This window comes from Strix aluco, chromosome 15, assembly GCF_031877795.1.
Source record: "Strix aluco isolate bStrAlu1 chromosome 15, bStrAlu1.hap1, whole genome shotgun sequence".
Taxonomy (NCBI): domain Eukaryota; kingdom Metazoa; phylum Chordata; class Aves; order Strigiformes; family Strigidae; genus Strix; species Strix aluco.
In genome coordinates, this window is record NC_133945.1 from 1,906,634 (window position 1) to 1,921,272 (window position 14,639).

A 14,639-nucleotide genomic window follows, 5' to 3' on the forward strand; every position below is an offset into this window, starting at 1 on the left:
GATTTGCTGTTGTCCTGGAGAGCTTGCAGAGCACTGGGGAAAGGCAGGCAGAGAAGTCCCTGCTAGCACCTTCTCTGTGCCTGGGAAGCAGAAGTGTTCACATTGCTTCGCAGAATCGCTTTTGTGCAGAAAACACTAACACTTGTTCAGAACGAAATAAAGCACAGAGCCCCAGATTTGCTGTTGTCCTGGAGAGCTTGCAGAGCACTGGGGAAAGGCAGGCAGAGAATTCCCTGCTAGCACCTTCTCTGTGCCTGGGAAGCAGAAGTGTTCACATTGCTTCGCAGAATCGCTTTTGTGCAGAAACAGTAACATTTGTTCAGAACAAAAGAAAGCACAGAGCCCCAGATTTGCTGTTGTCCTGGAGAGCTTGCAGAGCACTGGGGAAAGGCAGGCAGAGAATTCCCTGCTAGCACCTTCTCTGTGCCTGGGAAGCAGAAGTGTTCACATTGCTTCGCAGAATCGCTTTTGTGCAGAAAACACTAACACTTGTTCAGAACAAAATAAAGAACAGAGCCGCAGATTTGAAGTTGCCGTCGAGAGCTTGCAGAGCACTGGGGAAAGGCAGGCAGAGAATTCCCTGCTAGCACCTTCTCTGTGTCTGGGAAGCAGAAGTGTTCACATTGCTTCGCAGAATCGCTTTTCTGTAGAAAACACTAACACTTGTTCAGAACGAAAGAAAGCACAGAGCCCCAGATTTTCTGTTGTCCTGGAGAGCTTGCAGAGCACTGGGGAAAGGCAGGCAGAGAATTCCCTACTAGCACCTTCTCTGTGCCTGGGAAGCAGAAGTGTTCACATTGCTTCGCAGAATCGCTTTTGTGCAGAAAACACTAACACTTGTTCAGAACGAAAGAAAGCACAGAGCCCCAGATTTGCTGTTGCCCTGGAGAGCTTGCAGAGCACTGGGGAAAGGCAGGCAGAGAATTCCCTGCTAGCACCTTCTCTGTGTCTGGGAAGCAGAAGTGTTCACATTGCTTCGCAGAATCGCTTTTCTGCAGAAAACACTAACACTTGTTCAGAACGAAAGAAAGCACAGAGCCCCAGATTTTATGTTGTCCTGGAGAGCTTGCAGAGCACTGGGGAAAGGCAGGCAGAGAATTCCCTGCTAGCACCTTCTCTGTGCCTGGGAAGCAGAAGTGTTCACATTGCTTCGCAGAATCGCTTTTGTGCAGAAAAAACTAACACTTGTTCAGAATGAAAGAAAGCACAGAGCCCCAGATTTGCTGTTGCCCTGGAGAGCTTGCAGAGCACTGGGGAAAGGCAGGCAGAGAATTCCCTGCTAGCACCTTCTCTGTGTCTGGGAAGCAGAAGTGTTCACATTGCTTCGCAGAATCGCTTTTCTGCAGAAAACACTAACACTTGTTCAGAACGAAAGAAAGCACAGAGCCCCAGATTTTATGTTGTCCTGGAGAGCTTGCAGAGCACTGGGGAAAGGCAGGCAGAGAATTCCCTGCTAGCACCTTCTCTGTGCCTGGGAAGCAGAAGTGTTCACATTGCTTCGCAGAATCGCTTTTGTGCAGAAAACAGTAACACTTGTTCAGAACAAAAGAAAGAACAGAGCCCCAGATTTGCTGTTGTCCTGGAGAGCTTGCAGAGCAGTGGGGAAAGGCAGGCAGAGAATTCCCTGCTAGCACCTTCTCTGTGCCTGGGAAGCAGAAGTGTTCACATTGCTTCGCAGAATCGCTTTTGTGCAGAAAACACTAACACTTGTTCAGAACAAAAGAAAGCACAGAGCCCCAGATTTTCTGTTGCCCTGGAGAGCATGCAGAGCACTGGGGAAAGGCAGGCAGGGAATTCCCTGCTAGCACCTTCTCTGTGCCTGCGAAGCAGAAGTGTTCACATTGCTTCGCAGAATCGCTTTTGTGCAGAAAACACTAACACCTGTTCAGAATGAAAGAAAGCACAGAGCCCCAGATTTTCTGTTCTCCTGGAGAGCTTGCAGAGCACTGGGGAAAGGCAGGCAGAGAATTCCCTGCTAGCACCTTCTCTGTGCCTGGGAAGCAGAAGTGTTCACATTGCTTCGCAGAATCGCTTTTGTGCAGAAAACAGTAACACTTGTTCAGAACAAAAGAAAGAACAGAGCCCCAGATTTGCTGTTGTCCTGGAGAGCTTGCAGAGCACTGGGGAAAGGCAGGCAGAGAAGTCCCTGCTAGCACCTTCTCTGTGCCTGGGAAGCAGAAGTGTTCACATTGCTTCGCAGAATCGCTTTTGTGCAGAAAACACTAACACTTGTTCAGAACAAAATAAAGCACAGAGCCCCTGATTTGATGTTGTCCTGGAGAGCTTGCAGAGCACTGGGGAAAGGCAGGCAGAGAATTCCCTGCTAGCACCTTCTCTGTGCCTGCGAAGCAGAAGTGTTCACATTGCTTCGCAGAATCGCTTTTGTGCAGAAACAGTAACACTTGTTCAGAACAAAAGAAAGAACAGAGACGCAGATTTGATGTTGTCCTGGAGAGCTTGCAGAGCACTGGGGAAAGGCAGGCAGAGAATTCCCTGCTAGCACCTTCTCTGTGCCTGGGAAGCAGAAGTGTTCACATTGCTTCGCAGAATCGCTTTTCTGCAGAAAACACTAACACTTGTTCAGAACGAAAGAAAGCACAGAGCCCCAGATTTTCTGTTGTCCTGGAGAGCTTGCAGAGCACTGGGGAAAGGCAGGCAGAGAATTCCCTGCTAGCACCTTCTCTGTGCCTGGGAAGCAGAAGTGTTCACATTGCTTCGCAGAATTGCTTTTGTGCAGAAAACACTAACACCTGTTCAGAACGAAATAAAGCACAGAGCCCCAGATTTGCTGTTGTCCTGGAGAGCTTGCAGAGCACTGGGGAAAGGCAGGCAGAGAATTCCCTGCTAGCACCTTCTCTGTGCCTGGGAAGCAGAAGTGTTCACATTGCTTCGCAGAATCGCTTTTGTGCAGAAACAGTAACACTTGTTCAGAACAAAAGAAAGCACAGAGCCCCAGATTTGCTGTTGTCCTGGAGAGCTTGCAGAGCACTGGGGAAAGGCAGGCAGAGAATTCCCTGCTAGCACCTTCTCTGTGCCTGGGAAGCAGAAGTGTTCACATTGCTTCGCAGAATCGCTTTTGTGCAGAAAACACTAACACTTGTTCAGAACAAAATAAAGAACAGAGCCGCAGATTTGAAGTTGCCGTCGAGAGCTTGCAGAGCACTGGGGAAAGGCAGGCAGAGAATTCCCTGCTAGCACCTTCTCTGTGTCTGGGAAGCAGAAGTGTTCACATTGCTTCGCAGAAACTCTTTTCTGTAGAAAACACTAACACTTGTTCAGAACGAAAGAAAGCACAGAGCCCCAGATTTTCTGTTGTCCTGGAGAGCTTGCAGAGCACTGGGGAAAGGCAGGCAGAGAATTCCCTACTAGCACCTTCTCTGTGCCTGGGAAGCAGAAGTGTTCACATTGCTTCGCAGAATCGCTTTTGTGCAGAAAACACTAACACTTGTTCAGAACGAAAGAAAGCACAGAGCCCCAGATTTGCTGTTGCCCTGGAGAGCTTGCAGAGCACTGGGGAAAGGCAGGCAGAGAATTCCCTGCTAGCACCTTCTCTGTGTCTGGGAAGCAGAAGTGTTCACATTGCTTCGCAGAATCGCTTTTCTGCAGAAAACACTAATACTTGTTCAGAACGAAAGAAAGCACAGAGCCCCAGATTTTATGTTGTCCTGGAGAGCTTGCAGAGCACTGGGGAAAGGCAGGCAGAGAATTCCCTGCTAGCACCTTCTCTGTGCCTGGGAAGCAGAAGTGTTCACATTGCTTCGCAGAATCGCTTTTGTGCAGAAAAAACTAACACTTGTTCAGAATGAAAGAAAGCACAGAGCCCCAGATTTGCTGTTGCCCTGGAGAGCTTGCAGAGCACTGGGGAAAGGCAGGCAGAGAATTCCCTGCTAGCACCTTCTCTGTGTCTGGGAAGCAGAAGTGTTCACATTGCTTCGCAGAATCGCTTTTCTGCAGAAAACACTAACACTTGTTCAGAACGAAAGAAAGCACAGAGCCCCAGATTTTATGTTGTCCTGGAGAGCTTGCAGAGCACTGGGGAAAGGCAGGCAGAGAATTCCCTGCTAGCACCTTCTCTGTGCCTGGGAAGCAGAAGTGTTCACATTGCTTCGCAGAATCGCTTTTGTGCAGAAAACAGTAACACTTGTTCAGAACAAAAGAAAGAACAGAGCCCCAGATTTGCTGTTGTCCTGGAGAGCTTGCAGAGCAGTGGGGAAAGGCAGGCAGAGAATTCCCTGCTAGCACCTTCTCTGTGCCTGGGAAGCAGAAGTGTTCACATTGCTTCGCAGAATCGCTTTTGTGCAGAAAACACTAACACTTGTTCAGAACAAAATAAAGCACAGAGCCCCAGATTTGATGTTGTCCTGGAGAGCTTGCAGAGCACTGGGGAAAGGCAGGCAGAGAATTCCCTGCTAGCAACTTCTCTGTGTCTGGGAAGCAGAAGTGTTCACATTGCTTCGCAGAATCGCTTTTCTGCAGAAAACACTAACACTTGTTCAGAACGAAAGAAAGCACAGAGCCCCAGATTTTCTGTTGTCCTGGAGAGCTTGCAGAGCACTGGGAAAAGGCAGGCAGAGAATTCCCTGCTAGCACCTTCTCTGTGCCTGGGAAGCAGAAGTGTTCACATTGCTTCGCAGAATCGCTTTTGTGCAGAAAACAGTAACACTTGTTCAGAACAAAAGAAAGAACAGAGCCCCAGATTTGCTGTTGTCCTGGAGAGCTTGCAGAGCACTGGGGAAAGGCAGGCAGAGAATTCCCTGCTAGCACCTTCTCTGTGCCTGCGAAGCAGAAGTGTTCACATTGCTTCGCAGAATCGCTTTTGTGCAGAAAACACTAACACTTGTTCAGAACAAAATAAAGCACAGAGCCCCAGATTTGCTGTTGTCCTGGAGAGCTTGCAGAGCACTGGGGAAAGGCAGGCAGAGAATTCCCTGCTAGCACCTTCTCTGTGCCTGCGAAGCAGAAGTGTTCACATTGCTTCGCAGAATCGCTTTTGTGCAGAAAACACTAACACTTGTTCAGAACAAAAGAAAGCACAGAGCCCCAGATTTTCTGTTGCCCTGGAGAGCATGCAGAGCACTGGGGAAAGCCAGGCAGGGAATTCCCTGCTAGCACCTTCTCTGTGCCTGCGAAGCAGAAGTGTTCACATTGCTTCGCAGAATCGCTTTTCTGCAGAAAACACTAACACCTGTTCAGAACGAAAGAAAGCACAGAGCCCCAGATTTTCTGTTCTCCTGGAGAGCTTGCAGAGCACTGGGGAAAGGCAGGCAGAGAATTCCCTGCTAGCACCTTCTCTGTGCCTGGGAAGCAGAAGTGTTCACATTGCTTCGCAGAATCGCTTTTGTGCAGAAAACAGTAACACTTGTTCAGAACAAAAGAAAGAACAGAGCCCCAGATTTGCTGTTGTCCTGGAGAGCTTGCAGAGCACTGGGGAAAGGCAGGCAGAGAAGTCCCTGCTAGCACCTTCTCTGTGCCTGGGAAGCAGAAGTGTTCACATTGCTTCGCAGAATCGCTTTTGTGCAGAAAACACTAACACTTGTTCAGAACAAAATAAAGCACAGAGCCCCAGATTTGATGTTGTCCTGGAGAGCTTGCAGAGCACTGGGGAAAGGCAGGCAGGGAATTCCCTGCTAGCACCTTCTCTGTGTCTGGGAAGCAGAAGTGTTCACATTGCTTCGCAGAATCGCTTTTGTGCAGAAAACACTAACACCTGTACAGAACGAAAGAAAGCACAGAGCCCCAGATTTTCTGTTGTCCTGGAGAGCTTGCAGAGCACTGGGGAAAGGCAGGCAGAGAATTTCCTGCTAGCACCTTCTCTGTGCCTGGGAAGCAGAAGTGTTCACATTCTTTCGCAGAGTCGCTTTTGTGCAGAAAACCATAACACTTGTTCAGAACGAAAGAAAGCACAGAGCCCCAGATTTGCTGTTGTCTTGGAGAGCTTGCAGAGCACTGGGGAAAGGCAGGCAGGGAATTCCCTGCTAGCACCTTCTCTGTGCCTGGGAAGCAGAAGTGTTCACATTGCTTCGCAGAATCGCTTTTGTGCAGAAAACAGTAACACTTGTTCAGAACAAAAGAAAGAACAGAGCCCCAGATTTGCTGTTGTCCTGGAGAGCTTGCAGAGCAGTGGGGAAAGGCAGGCAGAGAATTCCCTGCTAGCACCTTCTCTGTGCCTGGGAAGCAGAAGTGTTCACATTGCTTCGCAGAATCGCTTTTCTGCAGAAAACACTAACACTTGTTCAGAACGAAAGAAAGCACAGAGCCCCAGATTTTATGTTGTCCTGGAGAGCTTGCAGAGCACTGGGGAAAGGCAGGCAGAGAATTCCCTGCTAGCACCTTCTCTGGGCCTGGGAAGCAGAAGTGTTCACATTGCTTCGCAGAATCGCTTTTGTGCAGAAACAGTAACACTTGTTCAGAACAAAAGAAAGAACAGAGACGCAGATTTGCTGTTGTCCTGGAGAGCTTGCAGAGCACTGGGGAAAGGCAGGCAGAGAATTCCCTGCTAGCACCTTCTCTGTGTCTGGGAAGCAGAAGTGTTCACATTGCTTCGCAGAATCGCTTTTGTGCAGAAAACAGTAACACTTGTTCAGAACGAAAGAAAGCACAGAGCCCCAGATTTGATGTTGTCCTGGAGAGCTTGCAGAGCACTGGGGAAAGGCAGGCAGAGAATTCCCTGCTAGCACCTTCTCTGTGCCTGGGAAGCAGAAGTGTTCACATTGCTTCGCAGAATCGCTTTTGTGCAGAAAACACTAACACTTGTTCAGAACAAAATAAAGCACCGAGCCCCAGATTTGAAGTTGCCGTCGAGAGCTTGCAGAGCACTGGGGAAAGTCAGGCAGAGATTTCCCTGCTAGCACCTTCTCTGTGCCTGGGAAGCAGAAGTGTTCACATTGCTTCGCAGAAACTCTTTTCTGTAGAAAACACTAACACTTGTTCAGAACGAAAGAAAGCACAGAGCCCCAGATTTGCTGTTGTCCTGGAGAGCTTGCAGAGCACTGGGGAAAGGCAGGCAGAGAATTCCCTGCTAGCACCTTCTCTGGGCCTGGGAAGCAGAAGTGTTCACATTGCTTCGCAGAATCGCTTTTGTGCAGAAAACACTAACACTTGTTCAGAACGAAAGAAAGCACAGAGCCCCAGATTTGCTGTTGTCTTGGAGAGCTTGCAGAGCACTGGGGAAAGGCAGGCAGAGAATTCCCTGCTAGCACCTTCTCTGTGTCTGGGAAGCAGAAGTGTTCACATTGCTTCGCAGAATCGCTTTTGTGCAGAAAACACTAACACTTGTTCAGAACAAAAGAAAGAACAGAGCCCCAGATTTGCTGTTGTCCTGGAGAGCTTGCAGAGCACTGGGGAAAGGCAGGCAGAGAATTCCCTGCTAGCACCTTCTCTGTGTCTGCACAGCAGAAGTGTTCACATTGCTTCGCAGAATCGCTTTCCTGCAGAAAACACTAACACTTGTTCAGAACGAAAGAAAGCACAGAGCCCCAGATTTTCTGTTGTCCTGGAGAGCTTGCAGAGCACTGGGGAAAGGCAGGCAGAGAATTCCCTGCTAGCACCTTCTCTGGGCCTGGGAAGCAGAAGTGTTCACATTGCTTCGCAGAATCGCTTTTCTGCAGAAAACACTAACACTTGTTCAGAACGAAAGAAAGCACAGAGCCCCAGATTTTATGTTGTCCTGGAGAGCTTGCAGAGCACTGGGGAAAGGCAGGCAGAGAATTCCCTGCTAGCACCTTCTCTGTGCCTGGGAAGCAGAAGTGTTCACATTGCTTCGCAGAATCGCTTTTGTGCAGAAAACAGTAACACTTGTTCAGAACAAAAGAAAGAACAGAGCCCCAGATTTGCTGTTGTCCTGGAGAGCTTGCAGAGCAGTGGGGAAAGGCAGGCAGAGAATTCCCTGCTAGCACCTTCTCTGTGCCTGGGAAGCAGAAGTGTTCACATTGCTTCGCAGAATCGCTTTTGTGCAGAAAACAGTAACACTTGTTCAGAACAAAAGAAAGAACAGAGCCCCAGATTTGCTGTTGTCCTGGAGAGCTTGCAGAGCACTGGGGAAAGGCAGGCAGAGAATTCCCTGCTAGCACCTTCTCTGTGCCTGCGAAGCAGAAGTGTTCACATTGCTTCGCAGAATCGCTTTTGTGCAGAAAACACTAACACTTGTTCAGAACAAAATAAAGCACAGAGCCCCAGATTTGCTGTTGTCCTGGAGAGCTTGCAGAGCACTGGGGAAAGGCAGGCAGAGAATTCCCTGCTAGCACCTTCTCTGTGCCTGCGAAGCAGAAGTGTTCACATTGCTTCGCAGAATCGCTTTTGTGCAGAAAACACTAACACTTGTTCAGAACAAAAGAAAGCACAGAGCCCCAGATTTTCTGTTGCCCTGGAGAGCATGCAGAGCACTGGGGAAAGCCAGGCAGGGAATTCCCTGCTAGCACCTTCTCTGTGCCTGCGAAGCAGAAGTGTTCACATTGCTTCGCAGAATCGCTTTTCTGCAGAAAACACTAACACCTGTTCAGAACGAAAGAAAGCACAGAGCCCCAGATTTTCTGTTCTCCTGGAGAGCTTGCAGAGCACTGGGGAAAGGCAGGCAGAGAATTCCCTGCTAGCACCTTCTCTGTGCCTGGGAAGCAGAAGTGTTCACATTGCTTCGCAGAATCGCTTTTGTGCAGAAAACACTAACACTTGTTCAGAACAAAATAAAGCACAGAGCCCCAGATTTGATGTTGTCCTGGAGAGCTTGCAGAGCACTGGGGAAAGGCAGGCAGGGAATTCCCTGCTAGCACCTTCTCTGTGTCTGGGAAGCAGAAGTGTTCACATTGCTTCGCAGAATCGCTTTTGTGCAGAAAACACTAACACCTGTACAGAACGAAAGAAAGCACAGAGCCCCAGATTTTCTGTTGTCCTGGAGAGCTTGCAGAGCACTGGGGAAAGGCAGGCAGAGAATTTCCTGCTAGCACCTTCTCTGTGCCTGGGAAGCAGAAGTGTTCACATTCTTTCGCAGAGTCGCTTTTGTGCAGAAAACCATAACACTTGTTCAGAACGAAAGAAAGCACAGAGCCCCAGATTTGCTGTTGTCTTGGAGAGCTTGCAGAGCACTGGGGAAAGGCAGGCAGGGAATTCCCTGCTAGCACCTTCTCTGTGTCTGCACAGCAGAAGTGTTCACATTGCTTCGCAGAATCGCTTTTGTGCAGAAAACACTAACACCTGTTCAGAACGAAAGAAAGCACAGAGCCCCAGATTTTATGTTGTTCTGGAGAGCTTGCAGAGCACTGGGGAAAGGCAGGCAGAGAATTCCCTGCTAGCACCTTCTCTGTGCCTGGGAAGCAGAAGTGTTCACATTGCTTCGCAGAATCGCTTTTGTGCAGAAAACAGTAACACTTGTTCAGAACAAAAGAAAGAACAGAGCCCCAGATTTGCTGTTGTCCTGGAGAGCTTGCAGAGCAGTGGGGAAAGGCAGGCAGAGAATTCCCTGCTAGCACCTTCTCTGTGCCTGGGAAGCAGAAGTGTTCACATTGCTTCGCAGAATCGCTTTTCTGCAGAAAACACTAACACTTGTTCAGAACGAAAGAAAGCACAGAGCCCCAGATTTTATGTTGTCCTGGAGAGCTTGCAGAGCACTGGGGAAAGGCAGGCAGAGAATTCCCTGCTAGCACCTTCTCTGGGCCTGGGAAGCAGAAGTGTTCACATTGCTTCGCAGAATCGCTTTTGTGCAGAAACAGTAACACTTGTTCAGAACAAAAGAAAGAACAGAGACGCAGATTTGCTGTTGTCCTGGAGAGCTTGCAGAGCACTGGGGAAAGGCAGGCAGAGAATTCCCTGCTAGCACCTTCTCTGTGTCTGGGAAGCAGAAGTGTTCACATTGCTTCGCAGAATCGCTTTTGTGCAGAAAACAGTAACACTTGTTCAGAACGAAAGAAAGCACAGAGCCCCAGATTTGATGTTGTCCTGGAGAGCTTGCAGAGCACTGGGGAAAGGCAGGCAGAGAATTCCCTGCTAGCACCTTCTCTGTGCCTGGGAAGCAGAAGTGTTCACATTGCTTCGCAGAATCGCTTTTGTGCAGAAAACACTAACACTTGTTCAGAACAAAATAAAGCACCGAGCCCCAGATTTGAAGTTGCCGTCGAGAGCTTGCAGAGCACTGGGGAAAGTCAGGCAGAGATTTCCCTGCTAGCACCTTCTCTGTGCCTGGGAAGCAGAAGTGTTCACATTGCTTCTCAGAAACTCTTTTCTGTAGAAAACACTAACACTTGTTCAGAACGAAAGAAAGCACAGAGCCCCAGATTTGCTGTTGTCCTGGAGAGCTTGCAGAGCACTGGGGAAAGGCAGGCAGAGAATTCCCTGCTAGCACCTTCTCTGGGCCTGGGAAGCAGAAGTGTTCACATTGCTTCGCAGAATCGCTTTTGTGCAGAAAACACTAACACTTGTTCAGAACGAAAGAAAGCACAGAGCCCCAGATTTGCTGTTGTCTTGGAGAGCTTGCAGAGCACTGGGGAAAGGCAGGCAGAGAATTCCCTGCTAGCACCTTCTCTGTGTCTGGGAAGCAGAAGTGTTCACATTGCTTCGCAGAATCGCTTTTGTGCAGAAAACACTAACACTTGTTCAGAACAAAAGAAAGAACAGAGCCCCAGATTTGCTGTTGTCCTGGAGAGCTTGCAGAGCACTGGGGAAAGGCAGGCAGAGAATTCCCTGCTAGCACCTTCTCTGTGTCTGCACAGCAGAAGTGTTCACATTGCTTCGCAGAATCGCTTTCCTGCAGAAAACACTAACACTTGTTCAGAACGAAAGAAAGCACAGAGCCCCAGATTTTCTGTTGTCCTGGAGAGCTTGCAGAGCACTGGGGAAAGGCAGGCAGAGAATTCCCTGCTAGCACCTTCTCTGGGCCTGGGAAGCAGAAGTGTTCACATTGCTTCGCAGAATCGCTTTTGTGCAGAAAACAGTAACACTTGTTCAGAATGAAAGAAAGCACAGAGCCCCAGATTTGATGTTGTCCTGGAGAGCTTGCAGAGCACTGGGGAAAGGCAGGCAGAGAATTCCCTGCTAGCACCTTCTCTGTGCCTGCGAAGCAGAAGTGTTCACATTGCTTCGCAGAATCGCTTTTCTGCAGAAAACACTAACACTTGTTCAGAAAGAAAGAAAGCACAGAGCCCCAGATTTTATGTTGTCCTGGAGAGCTTGCAGAGCACTGGGGAAAGGCAGGCAGAGAATTTCCTGCTAGCACCTTCTCTGTGCCTGGGAAGCAGAAGTGTTCACATTCTTTCGCAGAGTCGCTTTTGTGCAGAAAACCATAACACTTGTTCAGAACGAAAGAAAGCACAGAGCCCCAGATTTGCTGTTGTCTTGGAGAGCTTGCAGAGCACTGGGGAAAGGCAGGCAGGGAATTCCCTGCTAGCACCTTCTCTGTGTCTGGGAAGCAGAAGTGTTCACATTGCTTCGCAGAATCGCTTTTGTGCAGAAAACACTAACACCTGTTCAGAACGAAAGAAAGCACAGAGCCCCAGATTTTATGTTGTTCTGGAGAGCTTGCAGAGCACTGGGGAAAGGCAGGCAGAGAATTCCCTGCTAGCACCTTCTCTGTGCCTGGGAAGCAGAAGTGTTCACATTGCTTCGCAGAATCGCTTTTCTGCAGAAAACACTAACACTTGTTCAGAACGAAAGAAAGCACAGAGCCCCAGATTTGCTGTTGTCCTGGAGAGCTTGCAGAGCAGTGGGGAAAGGCAGGCAGAGAATTCCCTGCTAGCACCTTCTCTGTGCCTGGGAAGCAGAAGTGTTCACATTGCTTCGCAGAATCGCTTTTCTGCAGAAAACACTAACACTTGTTCAGAACGAAAGAAAGCACAGAGCCCCAGATTTTATGTTGTCCTGGAGAGCTTGCAGAGCACTGGGGAAAGGCAGGCAGAGAATTCCCTGCTAGCACCTTCTCTGTGCCTGGGAAGCAGAAGTGTTCACATTGCTTCGCAGAATCGCTTTTGTGCAGAAAACCCTAACACTTGTTCAGAACAAAAGAAAGCACAGAGCCCCAGATTTTCTGTTGCCCTGGAGAGCATGCAGAGCACTGGGGAAAGCCAGGCAGGGAATTCCCTGCTAGCACCTTCTCTGTGCCTGGGAAGCAGAAGTGTTCACATTGCTTCGCAGAATCGCTTTTGTGCAGAAAACACTAACACCTGTTCAGAACGAAAGAAAGCACAGAGCCCCAGATTTTCTGTTCTCCTGGAGAGCTTGCAGAGCACTGGGGAAAGGCAGGCAGAGAATTCCCTGCTAGCACCTTCTCTGTGCCTGGGAAGCAGAAGTGTTCACATTGCTTCGCAGAATCGCTTTTGTGCAGAAAACACTAACACTTGTTCAGAACAAAAGAAAGAACAGAGCCCCAGATTTGCTGTTGTCCTGGAGAGCTTGCAGAGCACTGGGGAAAGGCAGGCAGAGAATTCCCTGCTAGCACCTTCTCTGTGCCTGGGAAGCAGAAGTGTTCACATTGCTTCGCAGAATCGCTTTTGTGCAGAAAACACTAACACTTGTTCAGAACAAAATAAAGCACAGAGCCCCAGATTTGATGTTGTCCTGGAGAGCTTGCAGAGCACTGGGGAAAGGCAGGCAGAGAATTCCCTGCTAGCACCTTCTCTGTGCCTGGGAAGCAGAAGTGTTCACATTGCTTCGCAGAATCGCTTTTGTGCAGAAAACACTAACACTTGTTCAGAACAAAAGAAAGCACAGAGCCCCAGATTTGCTGTTGTCCTGGAGAGCTTGCAGAGCACTGGGGAAAGGCAGGCAGAGAATTCCCTGCTAGCACCTTCTCTGTGCCTGGGAAGCAGAAGTGTTCACATTGCTTCGCAGAATCGCTTTTGTGCAGAAACAGTAACACTTGTTCAGAACGAAAGAAAGCACAGAGCCCCAGATTTTCTGTTGTCCTGGAGAGCTTGCAGAGCACTGGGGAAAGGCAGGCAGAGAATTCCCTGCTAGCACCTTCTCTGGGCCTGGGAAGCAGAAGTGTTCACATTGCTTCGCAGAATCGCTTTTGTGCAGAAAACAGTAACACTTGTTCAGAATGAAAGAAAGCACAGAGCCCCAGATTTGATGTTGTCCTGGAGAGCTTGCAGAGCACTGGGGAAAGGCAGGCAGAGAATTCCCTGCTAGCACCTTCTCTGTGCCTGCGAAGCAGAAGTGTTCACATTGCTTCGCAGAATCGCTTTTCTGCAGAAAACACTAACACTTGTTCAGAACAAAATATAGCACAGAGCCCCAGATTTGCTGTTGTCCTGGAGAGCTTGCAGAGCAGTGGGGAAAGGCAGGCAGAGAATTCCCTGCTAGCACCTTCTCTGTGTCTGCACAGCAGAAGTGTTCACATTGCTTCGCAGAATCGCTTTCCTGCAGAAAACACTAACACTTGTTCAGAACGAAAGAAAGCACAGAGCCCCAGATTTTCTGTTGTCCTGGAGAGCTTGCAGAGCACTGGGGAAAGGCAGGCAGAGAATTCCCTGCTAGCACCTTCTCTGGGCCTGGGAAGCAGAAGTGTTCACATTGCTTCGCAGAATCGCTTTTGTGCAGAAAACAGTAACACTTGTTCAGAATGAAAGAAAGCACAGAGCCCCAGATTTGATGTTGTCCTGGAGAGCTTGCAGAGCACTGGGGAAAGGCAGGCAGAGAATTCCCTGCTAGCACCTTCTCTGTGCCTGCGAAGCAGAAGTGTTCACATTGCTTCGCAGAATCGCTTTTCTGCAGAAAACACTAACACTTGTTCAGAACGAAAGAAAGCACAGAGCCCCAGATTTTATGTTGTCCTGGAGAGCTTGCAGAGCACTGGGGAAAGGCAGGCAGAGAATTTCCTGCTAGCACCTTCTCTGTGCCTGGGAAGCAGAAGTGTTCACATTCTTTCGCAGAGTCGCTTTTGTGCAGAAAACCATAACACTTGTTCAGAACGAAAGAAAGCACAGAGCCCCAGATTTGCTGTTGTCTTGGAGAGCTTGCAGAGCACTGTGGAAAGGCAGGCAGGGAATTCCCTGCTAGCACCTTCTCTGTGTCTGGGAAGCAGAAGTGTTCACATTGCTTCGCAGAATCGCTTTTGTGCAGAAAACACTAACACCTGTTCAGAACGAAAGAAAGCACAGAGCCCCAGATTTTCTGTTCTCCTGGAGAGCTTGCAGAGCACTGGGGAAAGGCAGGCAGAGAATTCCCTGCTAGCACCTTCTCTGTGCCTGGGAAGCAGAAGTGTTCACATTGCTTCGCAGAATCGCTTTTGTGCAGAAAACACTTACACTTGTTCAGAACGAAAGAAAGCACAGAGCCCCAGATTTTATGTTGTCCTGGAGAGCTTGCAGAGCAGTGGGGAAAGGCAGGCAGAGAATTCCCTGCTAGCACCTTCTCTGTGCCTGGGAAGCAGAAGTGTTCACATTGCTTCGCAGAATCGCTTTTCTGCAGAAAACACTAACACTTGTTCAGAACGAAAGAAAGCACAGAGCCCCAGATTTTATGTTGTCCTGGAGAGCTTGCAGAGCACTGGGGAAAGGCAGGCAGAGAATTCCCTGCTAGCACCTTCTCTGGGCCTGGGAAGCAGAAGTGTTCACATTGCTTCGCAGAATCGCTTTTGTGCAGAAACAGTAACACTTGTTCAGAACAAAAGAAAGAACAGAGACGCAGAGTTGCTGTTGTCCTGGAGAGCTTGCAGA